The sequence below is a fragment of the Lytechinus variegatus genome, chromosome 11 (genome assembly GCF_018143015.1).
Source record: "Lytechinus variegatus isolate NC3 chromosome 11, Lvar_3.0, whole genome shotgun sequence".
NCBI lineage: Eukaryota > Metazoa > Echinodermata > Echinoidea > Temnopleuroida > Toxopneustidae > Lytechinus > Lytechinus variegatus.
This window is the reverse complement of record NC_054750.1, coordinates 20,515,086-20,525,435: the sequence shown is the minus strand read 5'-3', so window position 1 is coordinate 20,525,435 and position 10,350 is coordinate 20,515,086.

Sequence of the window (10,350 nt, the reverse complement as noted above, 5' to 3'; positions counted from 1 at the left end):
ACTATGGTAACAATGCTTCTCAACCAATCAGAATACAGGAAAGTTGTCAGATCTTACAACTTGTCGGACGAAAAATTTATGAAACACCACCCCGGTCTGAGCGTTTCTGGGCGACCGCGCGTTTGTTAGCCGACACAGCCAACATGCAAATTTGCGATTCGTTTTAGTCTGAAATGTATTCATTAATACTAATAGGCCCCATTCCACAGAACGGAGACCATTGAAAGATTGGTGAGGTCTTACAGCGGTCTTCAAGATCAATGAAATTTGTCGTCTCTGTGGAATGGCTCAGAAAGACCCCTCAAAGAACTCTGAAAGACTGTTGGATATTTCTTGTCGTACTGGTCTCAGACTAGTCCTCTCGAGATCTTTCAATGGTCTTTCAGAGATTTTTTATGCAATAAGTGATCTTTCAGAATTCTTTCCATGGACTTTGCCTGGTCTTTTAATGGTCTTTCAATGATCTCTCATGAGTCTTACAGTCAGTGATCTCCGCAAAAATCTTGAGAGACTGCTGAAAGACTGCTGAAAGACCACTGAAAGACAATTTTCCTGTAAGACCGTTGTAAGACTGTTTTGAACCGTTTCAAGAAGTTTTGGAGCCCATGAAGACCACGAAGACCACTGAAAGATTGGTCAGGACTCGCGTAAGACCTCAAAGACCATTGTAGGTTCATTGAGAGACCTCTGAAAGATCAACCTAAATTCATGGTCTTTCAAAGGTCTTTTAGCGGTCTTGTTTATCACACTGTAATAAGATGGAAAAGGGGCTTATCAAAGGTATGTTTCACAGAGGGACATGTTCGTCAAAAGACGCAAGGCTTACTATGATGTGTAATTGCCCCGTCAGGGGCGAAATTTTTTTCATTTTTGACAAAAGAAATGACAATTCTTAGGCAGAAAAGTGCCTTCATCGTTTACTTTTGTCCTTAAATAATATAATTTTTTCTACTTTTAGGGGGGAAAATTGGGGGGGCAAAATCTCGTTTTGCCCCCCCAAAATTTTCTTTGGGGGGGCAAGTGCCCCCCTGCCCCCCCGCTTCCGGCGCCCTTGCCATCTATTACAATGAAACTTTGATTGCGCTACACGATAATTCAATAGAGGTGGAGATTTTGGCTCGACTCTAACCTTGCATACTTATTTTGTATCAAATGAAAAATAGGCTTATTCATAATCATGTCCACTCTTTAAGAGTCAGCTCTTGCTATTTTTTTTCGCATTTTTCCCATTTCCTTTCCACAGTGCCAAGCCTCTGTATAGACTATGAAGAAAATATTTCGATAACGTTTTCAGCGAGATATCATTAAAATCATAAGTTCGTGAGGACCCATCGCAGCTTGACTATCTGGATAATTTTTAAAAGTTCAAATCCACCCCCAATAAAATGTCTATCTCAATAAATAGAGAACTGTCAAACAAGCAAAACAATGAACATTGCTTTCAAATTGGATGTAATAATACAAGAAGTTTTTAAAGTTTAAATTTTCACAACATTGCTTTTTTACATTGTTGGCAATGCACTTATGAGGGGGGAGGGGCAATGATGTTAACATACTCGCTGTTAATTTTGTATTTCATTGTTTGAGATTCACATTTTCCTCGAAGTTCATTCCTTGTGGAACATTTTACGTCATCATTATTCAGTCATTGTTATGTTTATCTCAGGGATTCATTCACGAAGTCTAGTACTGACCTTTGATCTTTAGGATTATTGTACATGATAGTAATAAAAGAATAGATCATTGGAAACAGAGAAAGGCCAGAGAATCAATCGCTGTTATGATGAGTTGAAAATTGCTTCTTACAACTTGGTATCGTATTTTCTCTTGTTTTTGTTGTTGTTACTGTATTCACACCATATCTATTTATCATTAATCTTGAAAAGGATAATTTGTCATTGATTACTATCTTCTTTAGAAGATCTAATGTCAAATTTGTAACAGAAAATCTTTACAACATAATAAAAACTTAAAAGTGTTAACATCGCATCAACGAACAATAATGAATTGTAATTATCCTATAGTCATCTTAAATTTGAGAATGTATTGTTATTTATGCTTTGTATGTTGATACGTTCTATTTGTTAATATCTAGGAAATAAAACAGACATGCAAAACGTCTTACAATAGCCTGATGGTGATTAATGTATACTTACATAAATCAAATCAAAGAAAATGCAAACATCCATATGAAATCCCAAAATATCGTCATTTGACGGCAATAATTGCAGTGAGGTGTGATCCTTAGCGCATACATTCGTAGTTGCGAAGCTTAGTTATTTCGAAGGCTTGGATATTCCGAAGGTTCGTTGTTCCGAAGGTTCGTAAGTCCGAAAACGAAATGAGGTTCGTAATTCCGAAGGTTTGTTAGTCCGAAAACACAGTGAGGTTCGTAATTCCGAAGGTTCGTTAATCCGAAAACGAAATGATTAACGAACCTTATTTCGTTTTCGGACTAACGAACCTTCGGAACATCGAACCTTATTTCGTTTTCGGACTAACGAACCTTCGGAACATCGAACCTTATTTCGTTTTCGGATTATCGAACCTTCGGAATAACGCCACAAATGTTCGGATTAACAAACCCTTTTACATTTTCGGATTAACGAACATCGAGGTATAGGCAATTTACGTGTTTCGGAATTACGAACCTTCGGAATAAAGAACCTAATTCGGAATTACGAAGTGTAACCGGTCTTAGTGACCATGGTAACTATAGTTGATTTGGTTAATTTTGCAGCTCTTCGAGTCAAAGCCGGGAGTCAAAGAAGACGAATCTGTTACAATGTGTGTTGTAGGAGAGGAAAACGTATGCATATAGTTGTGGGGTGCGTTCGCGAGGGTGTGTGGTGGATATGCGAGTGTGTTTCTTTGAGGTGTGTGCCGGGATGAGTGTGTGTTTCAGGAGCCGTGTGATGATGCCATGTTCTAGTGGTCTAAGGCACCAGACGAGACACAAACATATAATGCAAATCTACGTTGATCTTCCCCCATTTATTATTCTTTATATCGGAATATCTGATCCTGTGTTAAATTTTGTTTGTATTATTTAATAAAAAAATATGGGACACGAGAAGTAAACACTGATTGTCACGTCATTAGCAAACCTTATTGCACGCTTGGTCAATGGACTTTAATTTCAAAATATTGGAACTATAAATTTATAAAAGGATATTTCATGGAGTATTGTCATATCCCACATTTTGTAATGGTTCGTTGAATCCAGATGCTTATGGATAAACAGTATTTTTTCTAGATCAATTCTAAGAATTATCGCCTAGTATTTTTAATTATTTCTTTTCAGGGTGATTTGATATGTACATAAATATGAGCTTTAATCTATTCCATTTTAGCCACTTGTGAATAGTTCAACCACGAAAAGCGTGATGATAAATTGTTTTTACAGGTTATTACTATACCAAGTCAATTGTGATTGTTTTGAACAAGCTTTGGGAGCATCCCTCACAGCAATCTTACTTATAAAAAAAATGTCCAATGTGATAGAGACTCCATGTATCATTTTAAAATCGCCCTGAATTAGTTTGGGTTGAGTGGCCTTTGGGCTTTTTATGGGCTTTGTTTGGCCAGGGCCCCGTTGCATAAAAGTGACTATTATATGGTAACTTTACCCTCCAATGGTAACTACCATGGTAACACTGATCAGCCAATCAAAATCAGGGATCCCATGCAAGTTACAATTGCATGGCCAAGTTACCATAATGGCAACTTGTGTGCAAAGCAGCCCTGGTGTGTTAAAATTATTTTTGTTTGCTTCTCCGCTGCTTTCTTTTAAGGAGTCCATTGCATAAGCGTTTTTCAAACATAATTATGTTAGAAGTGTAGCCGGAAGCAATCCATGCAAAAGCCGTGGAAGCGGGAGATGGGGTGATGGGGACCTAAGCCCCACTGTTTGACCATTTTCCCCTTCAAATCATCACCAGATCTTATTGCGATTTTTTGGTATGGTTTATCACCACCCCCCCCCCTCATTCTCCTTTGGCTCAGCCTATCCTCCGTTTACTATCAAAACAGTCCCCCCCTGAGGAGTCACAACCCATGCAAGGGACGCATCCTTGCCCCCCCTGACGAGTTACAACTGATCACTGACGAGCCTTTGAACTTGACTTTTTTTTCTTTCTTTTTTTTTGCTTGTCAATTTTTTTCTGGTACGAAATCCTTTATTTGTGGTTGAAGACCCTTTTTTTTTGGCTTGTCAATTTTTTTGGCGGACGATTTGCCCCCCCCCCCTTGGAAAATGGGGTTAGGGAATTTGCGTAATTCCCCCTTGGAAAGTAGTTGTTTTCTCACTTTTGGAGATATTAAGACCATATTTTGAGCGGAAACCTTTTTTTTGTAATGCATTCATTCGTTTATCTGTATATTTATGCATTTGCTTATTTATTCATCGATATGCTTGTTTGTTTTAAATGCTAACATTTAGGAGTGACAAGGTTTTACGTTATGTTTAGCAACCTTAAAATCTAGAATACATGCACTTTTTTATATGCTTTTGGAAAAAAGAATTACCCCTCTACGCCTCCTACCCCTCCATGTTTTTTTTTTTTTACCTATGTCAATCAGCAATGGATTTTGATCAAAACAAGTATCATCAAAATCTATTTGATACATCAAATGTTATTTCAAAGTGAAAGGAAAACTATGATACAAAAAGGGAATGTGGTTATTTTTCCATTGACGAGATCCAAGGCTTAACCCTTTCCTGTGTCTTCAATACAATTTAGACGGAAGTGCAGACATCCACGCTTTCCGACTGATATTTAGATTATCAGTCGCTGAAATTAACATGAAAATGAAAGGAATACAGAGTCACAATTCAATAGGATCGTACATATCATATTGTAGATAGAGAGAAAAAAATTGCTATTTCGTATGAGATAATGTGTGTTTGCTTTTATTTAGGTCATGGATAAAGAAAGTATCAAATTAAAGTACATGTATAATATTAAGAAGAAAAGAGCAGGTTTTCTCTAAATCAAAATTAAATTACTTTTAACGGGGTTTAAGCGTAATAAATTCAATAGTGTACCTACTCTGATAAACCAGCTTATTATAGTTGTAGAATAGAATAACATCCCAAGTCAATCTCTTGGCCAGGGGGCGATCCTGGGGGCCGGGGGCACTTTTTGAAGTCCTGAAAAAGTGCATTTTTACGCAAGAAAAATGCCCCTCACGAACGTATAATGTGCCCCTTTCACATGAGGAGGACCCGTTTTAGGTGCTAAAAGTGTCCTTTCTCGTATAAGTGATAAGTTTTAAGAGAAAGTGCCCTTTTCCTTGTTCCCCACCCCCTCCCACTTTCAACTTCGCTCCACCGCCCCTGCTCTTGGCCAAATAAACATGGCTCATCGTTTCTCATACACAAACCCCACATTGTGTGTTAATTTCCCAGATTTGCTATTAGAATGTATTCGAAATGAATGAATAATTATTATTTCATTTTTCTCGATTTATTTGAAATAAACTGCCATGGACTTGGGTCGTTTTTAAAATCAAATTTTATCTTTCAAGTTTTCATAGAAAGATTTTTGTATGTCATACTAAGAGTAAATTCTGGTAACTTATCATTTATTTCAATGTGTTCTCTCAAAATTTACACAAAAAAATATATAGCATTGGAGCTAGTATAGTGAAATAGTGTAAGAACTATGAGTAAAGGGGAATGAAACATTTGGAACAATAAGGTTTGTGTCGAAACAGAAAAATCAAAGAAAAAGAACAAAGAAAGTTTGAGAAAAATCGGACAAATAATGAGAAAGTTATGAGCATTTGAATATTGCAATCACTAATGCTATGGAGATCCTCTCATTGGCAATGCGACAAGGATGTGTTATGTCACATGTGAACGACTTTCCCTTCGATAGACTATAAAATACCTCCAAAATGTCTATTTTTATTTTCCTTATGGTGATACAAACTCTTTATCCATGATGTATTCTTTAAAAGTCTGTATTATATAGCAAAAATGATATGGTCTATAGATAGATGTGATAAAAGAGGCAGTTTAAGTGAAATATATAAAGTAATGGGAGAGTTGTTCACAAGTGACATCACACATCTGTGTCGCATTGCCAACTAGAGGATATCCATAGTATTAGTGATCGCATATTCAAATGCTCAGAATTTGTTATTATTTCTCCGATTTTTCTCAAACTTTTGTTGGTCTGTTTCTTTGATTTTTCTGTTGTCACACAAGCTATCTTGTTTCAAAGGTTTCATTCTCCTTTAAAGGGGTGATCCAGGATGAAAATATTTATAGCTTAATAGAGTAAAATTCACTGAGCAAAATGCTGAAAATTTCGTCAAAATTGGACAACAAATAGCAAAGTTATTGAATTTTAAAATTTAGTAATATTCTGTAAAAACAGTCGTCATGAATATTCATTAGGTGCGCTGATGATGTCACATCTCCACTTTTTCTTTTGTAATTTATTATATGAAATTAGGTTTATTCAAATTTTTTCCTCCAAGAACTAGAAAAATTGGATTGACAACTGATTTAGTGCACTAGATATTTATTGCTGCAACTTATTTCATTATAAGGGAGACATTTTATTCACACAAGTATGAAATAATGAAAAAAAAAATGATTTTATGTAATAACACAAGAAAACGGAAAGTGGAGATGTTACATCGTCAGCTTGCCTAATGAATATTCATGACGACTGTTTTCACAAAATATTGCTAAACTTTAAACTTCAATAACTTTATTATTTGTTATCCGATTTTGATGAAAATTTCAACGTTTTGCTCAGTGAGTTCTACTCTGTGTATTAAGCTATAAATATTTTCAGCTTGGATCACCCCTTTAATGCATAAATTAGCATTTTAGTTAAAATGAATAAAAATCTTACTCATAAGAATATACAGCGTTGCAAATTATTATTATTTTTTTCATAATCCAGCCTTTTCATTAGCTAAGAGCGTCATTTTTTGTTTTAAATCATATTTATTTCTTCCTCATATCACATGTAAAATATATATATATATAACATGACATCATTAAAACTTAATTGTTTCAAGTTTACACATACACATTTTAACATGGTGAGAAAAGGAATATATATGAATTTCAAATGTAAACTTAGGATTAATCTGCTCACATTTCTTTAACAACTTATAATCACGGAAGGATAAATACAGAACAGAACCCGGGTACAACAGCAAAAATCTAAATTACGAAAATAAACTTATAATCTGTATATAAAACTCAAGTTAAGATTCTCCATACTCTTCAATCAAACTGATTAATGAGGAAGTTATACAGTTATACAAAAAAAAGTTTACACTTTGAAAAAGCACTTGGAATTCAAAAATATACAACATGTGGGTAATTTTTTCACATATAATCTTGGGTTTGGGTCTCATCTATCCAATGAAAGTAAAAGTTTTGTCAGAATGTTACACTTGAGTGAGCACTGTCCATTTCTGTAAAGCTCGCAAAAATCTTTTTGCGCAGAAATGCTCGTTTTCATGCTGTGTCAGGGGGAAAGGACGAAATCAAACTTACACTACGAAAGATTTATCATACATTTCCCTTGCACTTTTAGTCAATTGGAATAAAACGGATACATTCAAGCATTTTGTGTCAATTTTGCCACCCAAATTGAAATTTCAACACTTAATAAGCACAACCTTTACCCTATTTTTGTTTCATTGTTGAACACAACAACTTTACTGCAGCAGATCTGAGGACATCTGAATTTTAACAAAGTTATATCATCACATCTATCACTAAGTTTTTATCATTGAAAGTTGGTTTACATTTCATTTATCATTTAAGGGTACTTGTTTCCCAAGCTTAGTAATGATTAACAAATTAAAATCAAGCTTAAGCCATTCCATGTAAATCAGAGCTCAGTGTAAAGCGAATATCGTCACGATGGCCTCGGTTAGTGGGGGAGTGGGGTGGGGCGAAATGCACTCTTCGAAGTGTTTTGGGCAAGGAAACAAGTCAAACAATGTTGAAGATATCTTCAAATCAATTTTACCAGCTAAATTCCATGTGTTCTTCATGATTAAGGTCTACTTTTATTCGCATAACTATTTCAAATTTCTGCGCAAATAATTTTTCACTAACTTTTCAAAAGTAAGTGGTGCTCACTCAAGCGGAAATATTTTTCGACAGTTATATCGTCATTTGCTTTAATGGACCTGTACCAATGTTAAAATGTGGAACAATCCTCAGAATATTACAAATGTATAATTTTACAGGATTTTTTCAAAGTGTAAACTTTTTTTTGATACGCACTGTATTAATAAAAAAACATACACACAACTCAAAGCCAGACCCTTAGCTACACTTACCCCCCTACCCCCATAAACGACAAATAAAGAATAATAATAATGGTAATAAAGAAAAAAAAGAAAGAAAAAAAAACCTAACTAAGTGGTGGAAGACTGTGAGGCTGATTCGTCAAAGTGCTCCCATTTTCTTAAATGAAATGCCAAGGTTCCCCTTTCCGTTGCAAGCCGTTTCTCTTCTTTTCTATTTTCAATTATTTTTTTTCTATTTTCCTTTACATTTGGAGGCAACCCCTTTTCCCTACCATGGAAGATCATGAATTTTATCAAAATTATAATGTGGTTTAATAATTGTTCTATTTTTTACATTAGTCCCATTTATTCCAATATGAATTTGTTTCCAAGATATTCTCCTAAGAAACGGTAAGTTTAATTTATCAGCACATTTCTCCCACAGTCTTTTAATTATATTACACTAAAAAAATACATGTTGGTATGTTTCTTCTAAAGTATTACAATATGAACACAACCCATTTATCCGAAGTTTGAATCTGTGTAGATGATGGTTCGTATAGACTATTCTATACAATAATTTAAACTGAAACTCTCAATTTGCAAACTAATGTGCACAACCTTGGCCGAACAAAAATCTTTTCCACTTCCTTAACTGTTATATTATAAACTTCCATTAAGTTATAAAAAGCAGAGCTAATTTCTACATTATTGCCTATTTGACTTCTATAAACCATTTTTGCATTTATTTCTTCAAATTTATAAACTTTCTTTGTAAATACTATTTCTAGGCTGAGGCCACAGTGGATAGACTTCCTTTCCCTGTTTCCGGCTGAACGTTTCTTTTCCATTCATGAGGAATTATTGAATATATTTTTCCAATTTTTGTAATTTCTTCTTTACTTAAACCCTTTAAAATAAATAAGCATCCTTTTTCAATAACCATTTTTCATCACAAATATGGTGAAGTCGATATATATTTTTCAAAAACAAATTTTTATCAAATAATGTTTTGCCATCCAGCTGAATATATTTATTGTTATACAAAATTTCATTTCCCTTGTAATTCTCTTCTGCTTTAACATAATTTTTCATATCCGTCCATGTTTCTATTAAACTTCGATACACACTCTTGTCCCAATAGTTACAATAAAAAACCAAATTACCTCCCATTGGTCTCATCAACTATTTGAAGTATTTTTTTCCAATTAATACCTTGTTTTCCTGTAACAAGCCTTTTTATCCACATTATTCTCTGTGCTTTCACAAACACTCTGAATTCATCATTTTGAGCCCCCCTTGCGAATAGTCTAAAGTTATTATGGTATTTTTAATTTTGTTTCTACCTTTCCACAAAAAATCAAAACTTATTTCTTCAATTTCACTATGTACCCACTCTGGAACTGGCATCAATGATGATAAATATATCAATTTAGAATAGCCATATACTTTCATTAATTAAAATTTTCCCATTAATGTTAAATCACGTTGCTTCCACCAATTGAATATTTTTTTTTAATTTTACTTAATATTTCTTTGTAGTTCATTTTTTCCTTGATATCTTCGTGTATCGAAAAATAAATTCCTAATATCTTAACAATATCGACTTGCTTCCCAAAAGGTAAGTTATGAGTGGAAAGCTGTGGGCCTAAAAGTAATATAAACGTCTTGTCATGTTTATCTTTAATCCTGATATTTTATAAAATGCTTCAAAAATGCGTTCAGTCTCCTTAAATGAAGGTACGTCTTTAATAAAAACGTTATATCATCTGCGTACAAAACTTGTTTTAATTCTGTATTTCCAAAACGGATCCCTTTTACCTGATGATTATTCCTAATCATGTGAGCTAAAATTTCAACACACAAAACAAATAGATATGGAGAAAGAGGATCTCCCTGCCTTACTCCTCTTCCAACCTTAAAGTAACCTGTCGATGCGCATCCATTTATAACACAACTTTCAGTATTAGTATAAAAAATATTTACCCATTTGCGAAACCTTGGTCCAAAATTAAATGATTTTAGTACCTTATGTAAAAATAAATGTGACACAGAATCAAACGCTTTTTCGAAGTC